Here is a 17,855-nt window from a genome sequence, read left to right on the forward strand (position 1 = left end):
ATAGTCCTTTTGGTCTAAACAAATTTCTTCAAAATTAACATGATGCAATGCCTCTCCACATTACAACCAACATTTGTGCACCTGAGAGTTGCAATTTGTCACTTTCAAAATTAACAAGCAGATGGTGGGCAATTAAATGCAGGCTAGTGAGTTGCCAGTTCTCCCCATTCAGTCCTCTGGCCCTCACTATGAAAATTGCAGGGTGTTCCTCACCTTCTGGGAGAACTCCTTTCAACACACACCAACATCGATCTCACTTCTACAGCCAACTGAAAAGTAAACTCAGCATTTGAAGCCTCTCACCTTTTATTAGACCTAGGCAAAATTAGTGATGTGGTAAGATATTAAGCAAGGGAAAGGAACAGGAGGATGGAAGCGAAGGGCTGCGAGAACGCAAAGGATCAGAGAAATTAGATGACTAAGATTTGTAAGGTCAGTAGGAGTGACAAAAATGGCTACAATTTCACCATCTCAGATGTAAACTTGGCAATACTTGACAAGATGAAGTCACCACCTCAGAGAGATAGTAAGAACTGCTGATGCTGGAGTCAGAGACAACACAGCGTGGAGCTGGAGGTCCACAGCAGGCCAGGCAGCATCAGGGGAGCAGGAAAGCTAACATCTCGGTTGGCATTTCTGAAGAAGGGTCCAGGCCTGAAACATCAACTTTCCTGCTCCTCTGATGCTGTCTGGCCTGCTGTGTTCATCCAGCTCCATAATGTGTTGTCACCAACTCAGAGAGCCCAGATTGCACTAATTCCATCACTCAGCTGTAATAATTCTGTGATTTTGTTGATCAGATGCAGGACTGAACTACATTCTGTTGGCAAATAACCCTCAAAGAATCCCTAAAGTGCAGCTAAAAGCCATTTGGCCCATTGAATCTGCACCAATCTTTGAAAAATAAACCCCATCCCTGTGGGTAATCCAACCATCTTACACATCTCTGAACCCTATGGAGCAATTTAGCATGGCAAATCCACCTAACCTGCACATCTTTAGTCTGTGGAAGGAAACCAGAGCACCCAGACAGACACATGGAGAATGTGAAAACTCCACACAGTCACTTGAGGCTAGAATTGAACCCGGGTCCCTGGCACTGTGAAGCAGCAGTGCTAACCACTGAGCCACCGTGCCTCACTTCTAGATAGTCTATCAGTGGCAGCTGGACCATATGACCACAAGGCGAAGGAGTGGAAGTAGGTTTTTTGGTTTGTCTGCCATTGAATGAGATCATGGCTGATCTAATAATCGTCAATTTACTTTCCTGCCTTTTCCCTAGAATATTTGGTTCCGTTACTGATAAAAAAATCTGTGTCTCTTCCTTGAATAAGTTTAATGAACTAGCCTCAATTGCCTTTTGTGGCAAAGAATTCCAAATATTCAGTACCCTCTGAGAGAAGAAATTCCTCCTCATCTCTATCTCAAATGTGCAACCTCTCATTGTGAGGTGATGCCCTCTGTTCTTGGACTGTCCCACAAGTGGAAACAACCATTCTGCACCTCCCCTGTCTAGTACCCAAAAGTCTTGTAGTTTTCAAGATGGTGGAAGTCGAGAGGGAGTTTAATTGGGTGGGATTCACCTTGTTTAATCTGATGGACTCCAACAGGAGTGGCCTCCTGTTCACGGATGCTATGCTGCAGTGGTTGGGGAGGGGATGCAACGGCTGGGAGTGGGCCTCCTGCAGTATCAGCAGTGTCCACCACTCCCAGAGGTACTGCTGGGACTGAAGTGCAAATAAGCCTCCAATTGACTGACGGCTCTTGGCAGCAGAGTCTTCATCTTTAAAAGTACAGGAACCCTGATCTTGGTTGATGACATTAATCCCCACAGGACTATCACAGATGCCTGTGGTGGGGTCATATCAGGCTGTCTGATGGGGCCAACACCTTGGCCAATCCATTCGGTCCAGTGAGTGCAAATTAAAGCCTTCAGGCCCAATGTTGAGTTCAGCAGTTTTAGATCCTAACTTCAGTCCCTATTTTGTTTTGTACTCAATTGTTGGTAAATGATCAAACTGAAGTTGAATCCAGGAAACTGTTAAAATTAATCTACCATCTCTGGCCTTGCTCTACTCTGTCACTGACTTGCTTTTCTTCTCCTTCCCACCCTCCCCCTTAATTGCACAAAACCTATGACACCTCTAATTTATTGTCATTTTGATGAAGGGTCAGAGACTTGAAACGTTGCATCTCGTTATCTCACCTCACCGAAGCTGCCAAGACCTGCTGAGAATTCCTAGCATTTTGTTTTCAAGTTTCCAGCATCCACTGTATTTTTTTACTGAGGTCTCCAGTATGTTTGGATACATTCCTGAGCTTCCCAGTCCTGTCAGAACCACTGTGAACTGTCTATTGAGAAAGACCCTATATCTTTGATGGATCATACCATGAATCTATCGTATCATTCTTAAAGGTGAGCAATGGTCTAGTGGTATTATCACTTGACTGTTAATCCAGAGATTCAAGCAACATTCTGGGGACCTGAGTTTGAATCCAATAAAGATATGGAATTAAGAGTCTAATGATGACCAGGAATCCATTGTCAATTGTTGGGAAAATCCCCATCTGGTTCACTGATGTCCTTTAGGGAAGGAAACTGTCATCCTTACCTGGTCTGGCCTACATGTGACTCCAGACCCACACAATGTGGTCAACTCTTAACTGTCCTCTGGGCAATAAACACTGATCCAATCAGTGACACTCTCATCCTTTAAAGACTGTGGATCCAAAACTAGTTTCTAAATATGCAACAGTTTTGGACACTTTTCCTCCATTATTCACTTTATAAAAGCCTTTCACAAACTTGAAGACATCCAACAGATTGCCCTAAGCCTCTGCTTTTCTGTTGAAAAGATCTCCAGCCTGTTCAATCTTTTCAGATAATTTAAACACCTCGTCTTGTGCATTTTTTTCACATCTTCTCCAGTATCCTTATATCTTTTCTATAATGCAGTGAACAGAATTTGCACAGACATTTTAAGTAACATTAAGATTCTATCTTATTATGATTCTAATCATATCTCTTCTGCTTTTCTAATATGCTCCTTAATAAGTCCCAATTTATTATTTTTATGACATTGTTAACCTGAATTTTTGTGATTTGTGAGTCTGAATCTCTGGAATATCCCATTCAGCCACTCATTTTCCCAAGTAGTATGTGGCCTCCCAAGTGCATCCTCTACTACCTAGTTGAATGCAATTAATTTTCAAGTTACACCCCAACTCTGCAACTCTATTAATGTTTTCCAGTGAAAGATAATTGATCTGAAAGGTTAACTTTGTCTCTCTGTCTGCAATGTTGCTTGGCTTAATCGGAACTTCCAGCATTTTCTGTTATTATCTCAAATTTCCAACATCTTCAAAATTTTGGTTTTGTCTTATTCTTTCACATAACTTTGGTTTCTAGATGTCTGATTTTTAAAAAAAAAGCATGTTACACCAGCTAAATGATATGTAGTTTCTGCATGTGTCTTATCTTCTGCAATTCTTTTTTCTAATTTGTAACTTTGGCCTTTGTCTTACTTCTCCTTTTCAATAATTATCCAATGTATTTCAATTATTAATTTAAACATCTCTGTGCTGTGATTGCTATTGTCTAGATGTTCCACAATGCTTCTGTTTGGTTAACTTACTACTACTCGATCCAACAATACTTCTTTACAGACTGAGCCAAACGTATACTGAGCGACAGCTTTGTGGAGCACATCCAGTCTGTGGCAAGCAGGACCCACACCTTCTTAAAGCCTTTATTTTATCACAGCAAAGGCTTTCTCACCATACTGTTAAAAAATAAAACTCCCTTTCCCCTTTCTCAATGTCTATTTCTTCTATATCTGGGAGAAGCTGAAATCTCCCAAGATTATTATTCTGCATTTCACAGGGTTTCTTTCATCTTTCTTCCCCAATTTTTCTGACCAATATTAGCTAAGTACTTGTACTTACCCCTTATCCTTTATCTCAATCCATATGAATTCGGTTTCCATTTTAAAACTTGTTTTGTGCTTTTTTTTTGTAACTGCCTGCCACTGTGTCATTTCTATTAGTGCCTCTAGACCATTTGTGAATCAGGGTCATTTCTACCCATGGGTAATCCCAACAGCTTTCATTGGCTAAAGCACTGACGACCTTTACAGGACAGCATGTGAGCTCAGGACCTTAGCATCACAGCAAGACTACGTCAAACCATTGCCATTTATTGTTGTGGAGGTCCTGGCTCATCAGAGGAAGTGATTGTGCTATTTTTTACTGGAGTTGATCAAGTGGCTGTTACAATCAAGTGAAGAAGGGAGAATAGCAACTCTTTTTCCCACTCTTTATTTGACCACAACAGGCTTTGAAGAGAGTACGTTTGCCAATTCATTGATGTTTAATTGTTTACATGCAGTGAATGCAAAAGAACCCCCATCTACATTTCATTGACCACCAACACCACTCCTCCTGCTCACGGCACCTTCCCGTGTAACTGCAGAAGATGCAACACCTGGCTCTACACCTCCTCCCTGCTGACCATCCATGGGCCTAAGCAGTCTTTCCAGGTGAAGCAGCATTTCACCTGTACCTGCTCCAGTCTTGTGTATTGTATTTGCTACACCCAATGTAGCCGACTGTACTTTGGAGAAACCAAACGCAGTCTGGCTGACCACTTTATGGAACACCTCCGATCTGTGTGCAAGCAGAACCCTGACCTTCTTGTAGCCTTTATTTTAACACGGTGTCCTGCTCACATGCCCACTTGTCTGTCCTCGCCATGCTGCAATGTTCCAGTGAATCACAGCCCAAACTGCAGGAACAACATCTCATCTTCAGACTAGACACTTTACAACCTTCTGGACTTGTTATTGAGTACTACGCCTTCAAATTGTGAACCAGCTCCCATTTCCTCTCTTCCTTTTAGCTTTACTTGTTACATTCTCTGTCACCAAGTCCTCTCTGCCCTCCTCCCAACTCAGTGGCACTGTCTGTTCTTTCAAATCTGGCAGTTGGACACATCATTGTTCTGGCATTCTCACATTCTGAGCATGTAATCTAAACGATCAACAACCTTTCTCCCCCAGCACTCTACCCCAGTCTTCCCCAACCACAGCCAAACACACTCCCTTCCCCTCCTATAGCATAAATTATGCCCCTCCACGCTTGACTTCAGCTCTGGTGCAGAGTCATCTAGACTCGAAACATTAGCTTGCTGTCTCTCTGTGGAAGCTCTCTGACCTGCAGTGAACTCCAGCATTTGTTGTTTTCAGTACAGGGCATTCCAGTGCAACATTGTGTTATAGAAAATCTTGCTATATAAATAACTGGGACTATGGGAAAAGCAGAGTTAGGAGCAGATCACCAAAAAAGCATAACACAAAGGAAAGCACTACTGTGAGCAGCTGGTCAGGCAGGTGGGTCTGACAGTGACAGCGGCTCCGCAGCTCCTCCTTGGATTTGTGCAACTGTCCTCACTACTTCCAAAAAGTGCAGCAAAGTTACCCAGGCGTCCTGGTCCATACTTATTCCTTAATAAGCAACACAATGACAGATTATCTGGTCACTATCACATTGTTGCTTGTGTGAGAGTGGTGTGTGAAAATTAGCCATTGTATTTTCTACAATGACTACACTTCAAAAATACTTCAGTGGTTGTCACATTCTTTATAACATCCACAGGTTGCGGAAGGTGTAAGCCTTTGTAAGCAAGAAGATCTAGGTTCAAGTCCCGCCTCAGAGCATAATGGCCAGGGAAGGCGCATTCACAATGTGACCAAAAGGATTTAGTATTAGTTAACAAATTCTTCCAACACAGTCAGTAGCAGATTCCTGGTCAGCCGTGTGACTAAGAGAACACGGGAGACTCTCCCACCACTATCCATAGTTCCAGACTGCAACATATACATATGTGTATATTGCCATAGCAACTCAGACTCCTTCAGCGATCTTATCACCACATCACAAGGGTATTGAGGAATACGGAGCAAAGGTGGGAAAATCAAGTTGAAACATAAGTCAACCGCGATCTGACTAATTACTTAACTAGGCTGCTGGAGCCTCCTGTCGTACCCAGGTCCTGAGTTTCCTTCCAGAGTAAGTTAGATACACTGTTCTTCACTCCCCGCTACACCCTACTTTCCCTGACAACACACCTGCTGGCTTCTTACTTTTACGTTTTAATGATGGCTGACAGGGACAATTTCTCTGGGACTCTCAGAATCACAGCATTGTACAAGTACGCCATACGTATCATTAGCAAAGGGCTCCTGATGGCATGATGCCGACTAGGCAGAATTGTGTTATAGCCAATACAAGTTTGCAATTTGGAAATAGCATCCCCCTATTCGCCAACTGTGTTACAGCCATTTGGTGTTGCCAGAACACATGTTATAACAGAACACCCTGTACTGTTTCCAGCATCTACAGTAATTTGTTCCTACAAAGACAGGTTTCCTTGTAAGTTTTAAAGGCAAGGAGAATAATACTTGGGATGAAACAAAACAATAAAAATGATCTCTCATGCATATAAATTATAGAGTCAGGGTTTAGTTAAAAAGCAGTATTTTTAAAGTCCAATGAAAGGTAAAGTTATAAGATTTGTAGATTAATGACTTGGGAGGTTTTAAGCTGAATTAGATGGTCCCACGGATTTGACTTTAAACCTTTTGAATAAATTATTGGATTATCTTTATCTGCTTTTGAGGAGTCAGCAGCTGCAAGGTTGATTCTTCAAACACTGACTGTGGCATATGGAAGTCAAACATCAGATATGCTCAAATTGCTAGCTGGGTGGAAGGAAAAAGAAATATTTCCACTCAGGGGTCCTGCATCATTAATGTCTCTTCCAATTCTGGTTTTATGGCCTGAAGATAAGCAGTTTATTAAACAAAAAAGGGGATTTATGAGCTTGTTACATGCTCTTGTCTCACCAACTGAACAGTTACTCAATATGGTCATGGCTAGTGGATTCCTAGTCCATTGTCTGGATTATTAGAATATGGCTGAATGAATTGCTTTCTCAACCAATTCTCATTGCCTGAGGTGATTATGACTAATGCTTTGTCCCAACCTAGTTGACTACTCGATAATTACATGGATGTTTCATAATAGATGGGGTATGGCCAATTCACACTCTTTCAAGATATTAGTATCTGATGGATTTTCTAGTTTGGCTGATTCCAGTTTAATTATAGTCATACAAATGTCCTGTTATCATAGATGGTGTTGTTTCATGTTAGTGGAATGTTGTTTTGGTCTTTTAAAACTCAACTAGTGGTTTTCAGCCAAACAATTAAGGTAAAAGATTTGGTATGAAACCTAACTTTAAAATGGTCACACAATTGTTCCTTGCCACTTCGTAGGCAAGGTGGGTCGAGTGCGGATAAGCACAGAGTACCTCATTACCCAAGGGAGTGAAAACAGGTCTAAGGAGTCATCAGCAAACATCCCCACTTCTGACTTTATGATAATGGAGTGATCATTGATGAAACAGCTAAAGATAATTGGGCCTAGTGCCTCCATATGAGGACAACCTCAGTGAATAGTTTAACATTCACAAAAGAAATTCTGGACCAGTCCTTTTCTCCAAGCGCAAATCCACCAAGGAATGAAGTGTGATATTGTTACTTTGTTTCTGCACCCTTCAGTTTCTGACTGTACAGCTTCTTGCTGGGAGCACAGGGATTATAGGACAAGTATCAAAGCCTCCCCAGAGCCTTTCCTGCCTTCCCTTTCTTCTGATCCTTTCAATTTCCAATTTCTGATCTCCACCTCCTTCTAATCTCACTCTGTCATTATTTCATCATATGTTCTTTTGCTGCCTAATCTCAAGTGATCTACCCTGAGCAAAAGCCATAGTTTTTCTGCCTTACTTCAGTGATTTGGTGGCTCATACCAACACCTCCCCCATGACAAGAACTTATTTTTCCATCTTTCCCTCTGCATCCACTTTTTGACCCTCTCTCTCGTCCACATGAACAGGGTGACTACCCATCCAACCAACTGGCCAATAGCAACACCACCCTTCTTCTGACTTTCACAAATGCATTTTTTGGGTAGTGGGCAGTCAGGTGATGGTGGGAGGTGATCAGGAGAGAAAACAGGGCAGTAAGGAATCAGGGTGTCCTGACAGGGGATTTGAGTCTGCGGGAGATCTGCAAGGTTCGAGTAAGCCTCAGCTCTCATCAGCACCCCTCCTTCGAAATATCCCTTACTTTTTGCAGAAGGTCAATAGACTTACAACCTCTGCCCCATCTTTTCAGACAGTAGTCCTTGATGTTGAGTCTGCTTTTCATGTTTACACCTCCCATTGTCTCATCTTTTGTTTTTTTTTATTAGTTCATGGGATATGGGTGACACTGGCTGGGCCAGCGTTTATTGCTTGTCCCTATTGGCCCTTGAGAAAGTGGTGAACTTTCTTCTTGAACTGCTGCGATCTGATTGTGTAGGTTCACCCACAATGCTAGTAGCAAGGGAGCTGTTACTTGTCACATTCCCTTTTCCTCTTCCTCACACCGTCGCCTATTTTATCATTTCATCTCTCCTGCCTTCTAGCCAATCATAGCCCTTCTCTTTTGTTCTCTCAACCCCTCTCTCTTTCCTTGCTTCTGCATTCACTTTAAACCTGTTGCATTTCAAGTTCTTTCAATTTCCAATTACATGTCATCGACCCGAAATGTCAACTCTGTCTCTCTACAGCACAGATAACGCCTGACCAAATGAGTATCTCCAGCACTTTCTGTTTTTATTTTAGATTTCCAGTATGCACAGTATTTTCCTTTTCTACGACAGAATCGGACCTCAGCTTAGTCACCTTCTATGTTGTAAATTTACATGTTTTCATTCTGCAATTGGCTGAAACCCCAGGATATTACGACTTTTCATTCTGAATAGTAACAATTCTATTTCATTTCTATAAACGTCCACACAGTTCATCTATCTTCCCTCTGAAACAGCAATTAAAACATTTAGAATCACAATGATTACAGCAGGCAATGGCCATTCAACCCATTAGGCTATGTCAGCTCAATGGTAGAGCAATCTAACTCAATACACTCGTTCTCCTTTTTCTCCATAGCCCATCATTTTCCCTTTGTGTGCTTATCCCACTTCCCTTTCTCCAGATACAAATGATTCTGTTTCCACCACCTTTACAAGCAGTTGTATTCAGGATTGTAACTATTTACCTCATTTTAAAAGGTTTCCTCATGGCAACTTTAGTTTCTTTTGGTGATAACTTTCAATTTGTATCCTCTGGTTCTGTGTTTGTGTCAATGCAAGCAGTTTTTCTCAATCTAGTCTTTCTGGACCCTTGTCATTTCGAATAGTTTAATAAGTGGAAGAATCTCACATCAGCAATCTCTGTGATTGCTAGAAAACACTGCAATTCAGGATATTAATCATGCAAGGCTTGAACAGATTTGAAAAACAGCAATAGTTGATGAATAAATTATAACATTTCTTTAGAGCAGTGATTCTACATCAAAAGTGCTTCATTAACTGCAAAGTGTTTTTGACAGCTTGTTGTCATGAAAGTCATTATCCCCAGCAATGATGGGGCATAAAACAACCTGAAAGAGATTTTTCAAGAATGATTCATGACTCGAAAGGTTTCTTTGTCAGCACCTTCAAAACCCATAACCTCTACTACCTAGAAAGGGAAGGACAGCCGATACATACAAACACCATGAGCTGCAAGTTCCCATTTAAGACATCCTGATTTGGAAATATATTGCTGTTCCTTCAGTCCCGCTGGGACGATATCCTAGAATACTCTCCTCAATAGCAGTGTGGGTCTACCTACAGCACACAGTGCAGCAGTTAAAGAAGGCAGTTCACAACCATCTTCTCACAGGCAACTAGGACTGGACAACAAATGTAGGCCAGCCTCCAATATCCACATCCCACAAGTAAAGAAAACAAAACTATATCACCAATCCTTCACTATCGCTGGATCAAAATCCTGGGGCTGGGCGTTAAATGTTGCAACAGGCCATGACACCTGTAATAATTGTAATGAGGTCAGCCATGTGGGCCTCATAGAATATGAGTTCCTTGATTGGGACTGTTAATCTGGTCCAATCAGGGAGCCCTGGCTGACAGATAGCAACAGGACTCTCAGACATCCTGCTCACTCTGAGAGCTGGCTCTGAGGGAGCCAGATCAGTGTCAAGGATTCTGCACCCATACATAAAGGGTGACTTGGTGACAGGATACTGCCCCCTCTGGAGTTATTTCAGTAGCAGAGAGAAATGCCGCTCCTGAAGAATTTTGCTCTCAATGTCATTGAGTTTTTCTAGTACCATGCCATTACTTGGGAAGCTTACTCACTTCATCTAGCCATCGCAGGTTGGACCCGGTATGTGAAAAGAATGCATTTTCTTTTTATGGACAAACGACACTAGGGAAGATGAAAAGCAATGAATAAATCCCTTGACAGCTTGTGGACCTGCTGCTTTGTTGGTTATTAGGAGCCTAACTTGCCACGAGGCACTAGAAACTAAAATCTTTCAAGAGTTGATAGATATAGTTAAGGCAAATTATTACCCCAAGCCACCTCTAATACTAAGTGCATATAATGATGAGTTGGAACACCATCCGGGAGGTCAAATCTGGATGCATTGAGCCACTGGGAGATACACCATCGGTGGTACCACCACTGGAAGAATCTGTAATGTTTTAAATTTTCTAGACACACTTCCAATTACAGCTGACAATATCAGACTTTGGGTGCAGAAAGATTCGGTCGTGGCAAAACTGAAATAGCTGGTGATGATGGGAGATACCTAAGGGCAGTCACAACCAGAACTAAAGCCTTTTTATACTCAGACAGACTAGATCACAGTGGACAACAGCATATTATTATGGAGAGCAAGGGTGATTGTTCCGACCAAAGTTCATCGCCAGATACTGGCTGAACTCCACAGGCTCATCCAGGGGTTCCCAAAATGAAGGTGTTGCTGAGAAGTTATGTTGGTGGCCAGGATAGGATGCAGGCGTGGCTGTGTTATGAAGCAGTGCCCAGAGTGCCAACAAAGACAAAAATTACTGCCAGCAGGTTCCTAACATTCACAGGAATGGCCAGGTAAACCCTGAACTCAGTTTCACATTAACTATGTTGGTCTTTTCATGGGTTCAATGTTCTTAGTCAGTGTGGATGCCCACTCAAAGTGGCTGGACATGCATTGAGTTCATTTGTCAAACATGGGGATAATGATAGAAAAACTGTGCATCTTTTGCAGTACACAGATCCATGGAAGTGTTGGTCACAGATAATGGGCCAGCATTTACCGGCAGCGAATTTGAGTACTTCCTAAAGTCGAAAGGCATTCAGCACATAAGGATAGCTCCATTGATCCATCTTCCAATGGTCTGGCAGAAGGAGCAGTCCAAACTTTGAATGCAGGCTTAAAGAAACAGCCTGAGGCTTCACTAGATACTAAACTGTTTCCAATTTGATTATTTGACCACCCCTTATACAACTGCAGGGACAGCTCCAGTAGTGTTGCTGCTGGGGAGAAGATTCTGCAACAAGTTCGATCTGATCTTCCCTGACCTGGCATGGGGAGGGCGAAACGGCATCAGAAACATCAATGTGAGACTCAAGGCTCTGCCAGGATAGAAAAACAGTTTACTTCAGGGGTTGAAATTTGGTGTAGAAACCACAGAAATGGCCCTGCATTGATTAGAGGCATGGTCAACTCAAGATCAGGTCTAATGATGTATAAATTTTGGGTAGGTGTGATACCTCTCATGTGGACCATACGGAAGCTGCAAACCCACAAATGGTGTGAGAGTAAAACGTGCTCAGCTCCTCGGCAGTCTTTCCGACTGCTCGAGAACCCATGGGTTCTCCTTCTCCATCAAGCAGTGAAGATACCTCTGAATCTGAGATGGGCTGGTGGCCACACCTCCACACCTTTGCTGTCTGAAGAATGAATGTCTTCTGGGACGCTCTGGGCGCAAGAGGTGAGCTACTGTGCGATACCCACCCATATCAGAGACAGAGTTGGAGGAATTTTATTTGGTACTAAAATGCTCCAGGACGAACTACAAAATAAAACCAGCCTATGCACTCAGACTGAGAGGAGGAGGAGTGTAGTGTCTGCGACAAGGGTCAGCCAGGTGGATCTCATAGAATATGAATTCTCTGAATGGGGCTGTTAACCTGGACCGATCAGGGAGCCCTGGCTGACAGATATAGAAGTGTCAGGCATCCATTCACTTTGAGAGTTGGCTCTGAGGGAGCTGGATCAGTGTCAAGGACTCTCTACATGTAAATAAGGGGTGACTTGGTGGCAGGATACCAGTCTCTATGGAGTTACTTCAGCTCCCACATTCCATGAATAAATAGAATTAAATACAAGCCCTCCGACTCCCACAGCGACCTAGAATACACCTCCTCCCATCCACCTTCTTGCAAAAATCCCATCCCCTGTTCCCAATTCCTTCGCCTCTGCCGCATCTGCTCCCAGGATGAGGCACTCCACTCCCACACATCCCAGATGTCCTCGTTCTTCAAGGACCACAACTTCTCCCCTGCAGTGGTCGAGAACGCCCTCATTTCCCGCAACACATCCCTCACACCCCGCCCCCACAATAACCACCCTAAGAGAACCCCCCTTGTTCTCACATACCAGCCCACCAACCTCCGGATACAATGCATCATCCTCCGACACCTCCATCTACAATCCCACCCCACCACCAAAGACATTTTTCCATCCCCACCCTTGTCTGCCTTCCGGAAAGACCACTCTCTCAGGGACTTCCTCATCCGCTCCACATCCCCTTCAACCCCACCACACCCGGCACTTTCCCCTGCAACCACGGGAAGTGTTACACTTGCCTCCACACCTCCTCACTCATCCACATCCCAGGCCCCAAGATGACTTTCCACATCAAGCAGATGTTCACCTGCACATCTGCCAATGTGGTATACTGCATCTGCTGTACCTGTTGTGGCTTCCTCTACATTGGGGAAACCAAGCGGAGGCTTGGGGACCACTTTGCAGAATAACTACGCTCGGTTCGCAAAAAACGACTGCACCTCCCAGTCGCAAACCATTCCAACTCCCCCTCACATTCTTAGACATGTCCATCCTGGGCCTCCTGCAGTGCCACAACGATGCCACCCGAAGGTTGCAGGAACAGCAACTCATATTCCGCTTGGGAACCCTGCAGCCCAATGGTATCAATGTGGATTTCGCAAGCTTCAAATTCTCCCCTCCCCCTACTGCATCCCAAAACCAGCCCAGCTTGTCCCCACCTCCTTAACCTGTTCTTCCTCTCACCCATCCCCCCTCCCACCGCAAGCCACACCTCCATTTCCTACCTACTAACCTCATCCCGCCCCCTTGACCTGTCCGTCCTCCCCGGACTGACCTATCCCCTTCCCACCTCCCCACCTATACTCTCCTCTACAGGCTCCATCCCTACCCCTTCAACTTGCCTGTCCTCTCTCACCTATCCTCTCCTCTATCCACCTTCAATCCGCCTCCCCCTCTCTCCCTATTTATTTCAGAACCCTTTCCCCACCCCCTTTTTCTGATGAAGGGTCTCGGCCTGAAATGTTAGCTTTTGTGCTCCTACGATGCTGCTTGGCCTGCTGTGTTCATCCAGCTTCACACTTTGTTATTTCGGATTCTCCAGCATCTGCAGTTCCCGTTATCTCTTAAATACAAGTCTACTGTTTTCTCTTCATTCGTGTAGGAGACATTTAACATTGGTAAGGATGCCAAGAGGAGCTGCAAGGCTGATCGAAACTCTTAACAGTTGGAGCAGTAAGAAAAAAGCAATTCAAAAATAATTATTTTTCAATCTTGAATGGAAGCATTAGAGAGGTGACCTTCACGGATTATCTGGTCCTAACTGCATTCTTGTTTGTAGGAACAAACCGTAGTATGCAAACTGACTGCTGTGTTTCTTATGCCCCAGCGCTGACTACTCGTCGATCCAAGGTCACTCATTCCACTCATTATGATGTCAACAGGAACAGATGACTTCATTTCCAATCCCATTATGACATCAGCAAAAGGGCCACCCCATTCCAATCCCACAGTAACATCATCAGGGTAAGCATTTACAGACGTACCATGACGTCAGTAGGAACAAGTGACAACATTCCAACCCTGGCGTGGCGTCATCAAGAGGCGAGAACTCCATTCCAATCCCATTGTGATGTAAGCCACTGTTACCCACCGCAGTGACGACACTTCCGCGCTGACAATCAGGTTCGGTTGCAGTACCAAGTTGGTGTGAGAGGGCGAGCCCGGTGACGTCAGAGGCACTCAGCAGCAGACAGTGGGATTGTGAATACAAAGCTGGAGCCTTCGTTCCCTGGTAGGTGAAAGCTTGTCCTTATATTCTCCTCTCTCTGCGATCCAAAAGAAGAAGATTGCAGTTTGATTTGAAGTTTGCTTGCAGGATTGTAGAGGGAGGTGCCGATGAGATGTGTGTGAGAGGGAGAAGGGCTGCAGCAGATTTGCTCACAACACATTGACTCATTCTCCATGTAATTGTCACCCGCACCTCGCGGGTCTGCACCGTATGCCGTTTAAAATTAGAACTCAGACGTTTTCGCTTTCCGCAGTTCACCTTTATTGCTGTGAGCTTGCTGGTTTTCTGAGATCTTTAGCTAAAAGAGGATTTCTGATCTGTTCCGAGGATTGTGTTGGGGCGACAATTTCGGCAGAAGCAGCCTTTCATTCTGAAAGCTTTCAAGTCCCGTTATTAATCTTGTAAATCAAACATCGGACGGCTGGAGGATTCTCCAAAAGGAAAAAAAAAGGCCGAGCAGTTAGATATGTTCGCTTGTTATTCCTCTCCCTCCCCCTCTGTCTCTTCGTTTCCTCTGGCACTGACCTTATTTTGAAGTGTCCTTTATAACAAAGCTGCTACCAAATGTTAATAACAAACACGGGGCTGTGAACGCAGCGTGAGGTCGCCAGACTCTGTCGGCACTTGCCAGTCAGATGTATTTTAAAAGGAGCAGTTTTTAAGGTGTTACATTGTTTTGCGTTGTTTTCTACCCCATCATCGAAAGGCTTGTCGCGAAAAGCCCTGCTATATTTGGTAATCAGTGCAACAGAAATGAATCCGACACTAGTCCAGCTATCTACTTTCATTGAAAAAGGATTCATGAGAAAGCTGCCTACTCCCTTCCAGTTAGCTGGGATTGCATTCCGTTCCTTCCCAAATGAAACGTCTTCCTTTTAAGCCTTAACTAGTAATGATCCACTTTGTAAACTGCGGTTTATCCTGGGGCGCGCTTTCCTCTTAAGTTCATGTCCATTTGATGTGTTTTGAGTCTGATGTTGATTCGTAAATGTTGGTTTAAAATATCCTTCTTTCTCCAAATTCCACTCGAGAGTACTCACGTCCTCCTCACCTCCATTGTTTAGGGACTGATATGTATTGGAATTGCATTAGGGAGCGGACATTGACAGCCCAGACTGTCAAATGGTCAATTTGGTGGTGCCATAGCCTTCTACAGGTGTAACTACAAGGGCACATTGTTTGTGCTCTTTCCTCCTTTGGGATTTGATGGAATATTTCTTTTTTCTCAAAGCAGCCTATATTTACCTGCCGTGTTCACAGAACACTTTTTGTTTATAGACTCAAAACTGTTTACTGTTACAAACCTGTGCTGGATTCATACTTTGTGGAATCCATATATATGATGTTTTGAAATGAATTATGTAGGGAAAAACAGCTCAATAAAACATTTCTACAAGAGAAATTCCGGGTACCATGCTTTCACAAGTGAGGATCTGTGTAAGGATTATATACATTATCAATGTTCATATAAGTGAATGAAATCTAATTTGATGTGCAGTCTTTGTGTGTGTTCTCTGGGATCCTAATACTTCTGTAGAAGTGTAATTGTTTTTATAACTTCTGGTTCAGTCGCTCAATGGTTTGGTCAATTTGATATGATCTCACAGTCATGATTCCAATGATACTAGTTTGGGGCAAAATGAAAAGTAACAGGTTTGAGGTAGGAAGTGATGGCTCCACATTTACACCATCCTAACTTAGCAATGTGTCACCATTTTTGCAGTGTGGTGGGTCAAAATCCTGGAAATATCTCCCTAACTGAATTGTGGACCTATAAGATGACAGAATATAGAAGTCGAATTGGACAATTTGGCCCATTGAGTCTGCTCCACCATTGGCTGATACGTTTCTCAATCCCATTCTCCTGCCTTCTCCCCATAATCCTTGATCGCCTCACTAAACAAAAAGCAATCTATCTTTGTCTTAAATACACTCAATGACTTGGCCTCCACAGCCTTCTTTGGCAATGCATTCCACAGATTAGGCACACTCTAGCTGAAGAAATTCCTCCTCATATCAGTTCTAAAATGTCATCCCTTCACCCTGAGGCTGTGCCCTCGGGTTCTAGTCACTCCTTCTGTGGAAGCATCTTCTCCATGCCCACTCTATCCAGGCATCTCAGTATTCTATAAGCTCTTCCGTCATCCTTCTAAACACCACTGAATACAGATACAGAGTCCTCAACCACTCATCATATGACAAATCCTTCATTGCTGGCATCATTCTTGTAAACCTCCCCTGGAACCCATTTTTCCTTAGATACACAGCCCAAGACTGCTCACAACATTCCACATTTCGGCTGACTACACAGCCTCACCAGTACATCCCTGCCCTTGTATTCTAGCCCCCTTGAAATGAATGCTAACATTGAATTTGTCTTCCTAAATGCCAGCTGAACCTGTATATAAATTTTAAGAGAATCCTGAACCACAACTCCCAATAACCTTTGCACTTCAGATCTCCAAAGCCTTTCTCATTTAGAAAATAGTCTATGCCTCTATTCTTCCGACCAAAGTGCAAAATCTCACGCTTTCCTGCTTGTGTTCTTTTCCCATTCCTAGCTTATCCAAGTCCCTCTGCAGCCTCCCAGCTTCCTCAACACAACCTGTCCCTCCAATTATCTTTGTGCCATCTTCAAACTTAGCAACAAACCCTCAGTTCCTTTGTCCAAATTGTTAACGGTATAATGTGAATAGTTGTGGTCCCAAAACAGATCCCTGCAGACCTCCACTAGTAACCAGCTAACATTCTGAAAAAAAACCTTTTATTCCTATTTTCTGCCTCTGCCAGTCAGCCAATCTTCCATCAGTGCCAGTACCTTGCCCTAAAACCATGGGCTTTTATCTTACTTAACAGCCTCCTGTGTGGCACTTATCAAAGACCTTCTGGAAATCCAAAGAGATCACATCTTGTGGCTCTCCTTTAACTAACTTATTACCTTTCAAAGAATTCTAGCAGATTTGTCAGCATGACCTCCTCTTGACAAAGCCAAGCTGACTCAGTCCTATTTTGCTATGCACTTCTAAGTACTCCACAATCTTATCCTTAATATTGGATTCTAAAATTTTACCAGTGACCAAGGTCAGGCTAACCAGCCTGTAATTTCCCCCCTCTGACTCCCTCCCTTCTTAAACAGAGGTGTTACATTAGCCAGTTTACAGTCCTCTGGGACTCTCCCTGCCTCCAGTGAATCCTCTAAGATCAATGCCTCCACAATTCTCAGCTACCTACTTGCTATTGATTAAATTTCATTTCTTACTACAATGCAACCCTGATCCCTCTGCCCATCTGCCCTTCCTTTTTGTAAGATGTGTATCTTTGGACAGTTAGTTCCCAGCCCTGATCCACTTACAGCCACATCTCTGTGCTATCGACAATGTCCTACCTGCCAAATTCAATCTGCACTGCAAACTAGTTTACCTTGTTTCATATACCGCATGCATTTAAGTACAACACCCTCAGTTCTGCTTTGACTGCCACCTTTCTCAGTTATCCCTTTTATCTGCTGTGTCTGAAGTTAGATTTCTGAGCCTTTCAATTCTTTGTAT

General features: G+C 43.4%; 1 protein-coding gene across 4 annotated transcripts in view; it reads left to right on the plus strand.

Annotated features, from left to right (window-relative positions):
* The first annotated feature begins 14,191 nt into the window (after positions 1-14,191).
* LOC125452372 (tyrosine-protein kinase Fyn) overlaps positions 14,192-17,855 on the plus strand; it is a 286,773-nt gene continuing 283,109 nt past the window's right edge. For 3 of the 4 annotated variants that reach the window (XM_059645214.1, XM_059645210.1, XM_059645213.1), the window contains exon 1: positions 14,192-14,310. The gene's annotated coding sequence lies outside the window, so the exon portion shown is untranslated. The remainder of the gene's footprint in view (positions 14,311-17,855) is intronic. The other variant, XM_059645211.1, reaches the window with a different exon arrangement.

This window comes from Stegostoma tigrinum, chromosome 4, assembly GCF_030684315.1.
Source record: "Stegostoma tigrinum isolate sSteTig4 chromosome 4, sSteTig4.hap1, whole genome shotgun sequence".
Lineage (NCBI taxonomy): Eukaryota > Metazoa > Chordata > Chondrichthyes > Orectolobiformes > Stegostomatidae > Stegostoma > Stegostoma tigrinum.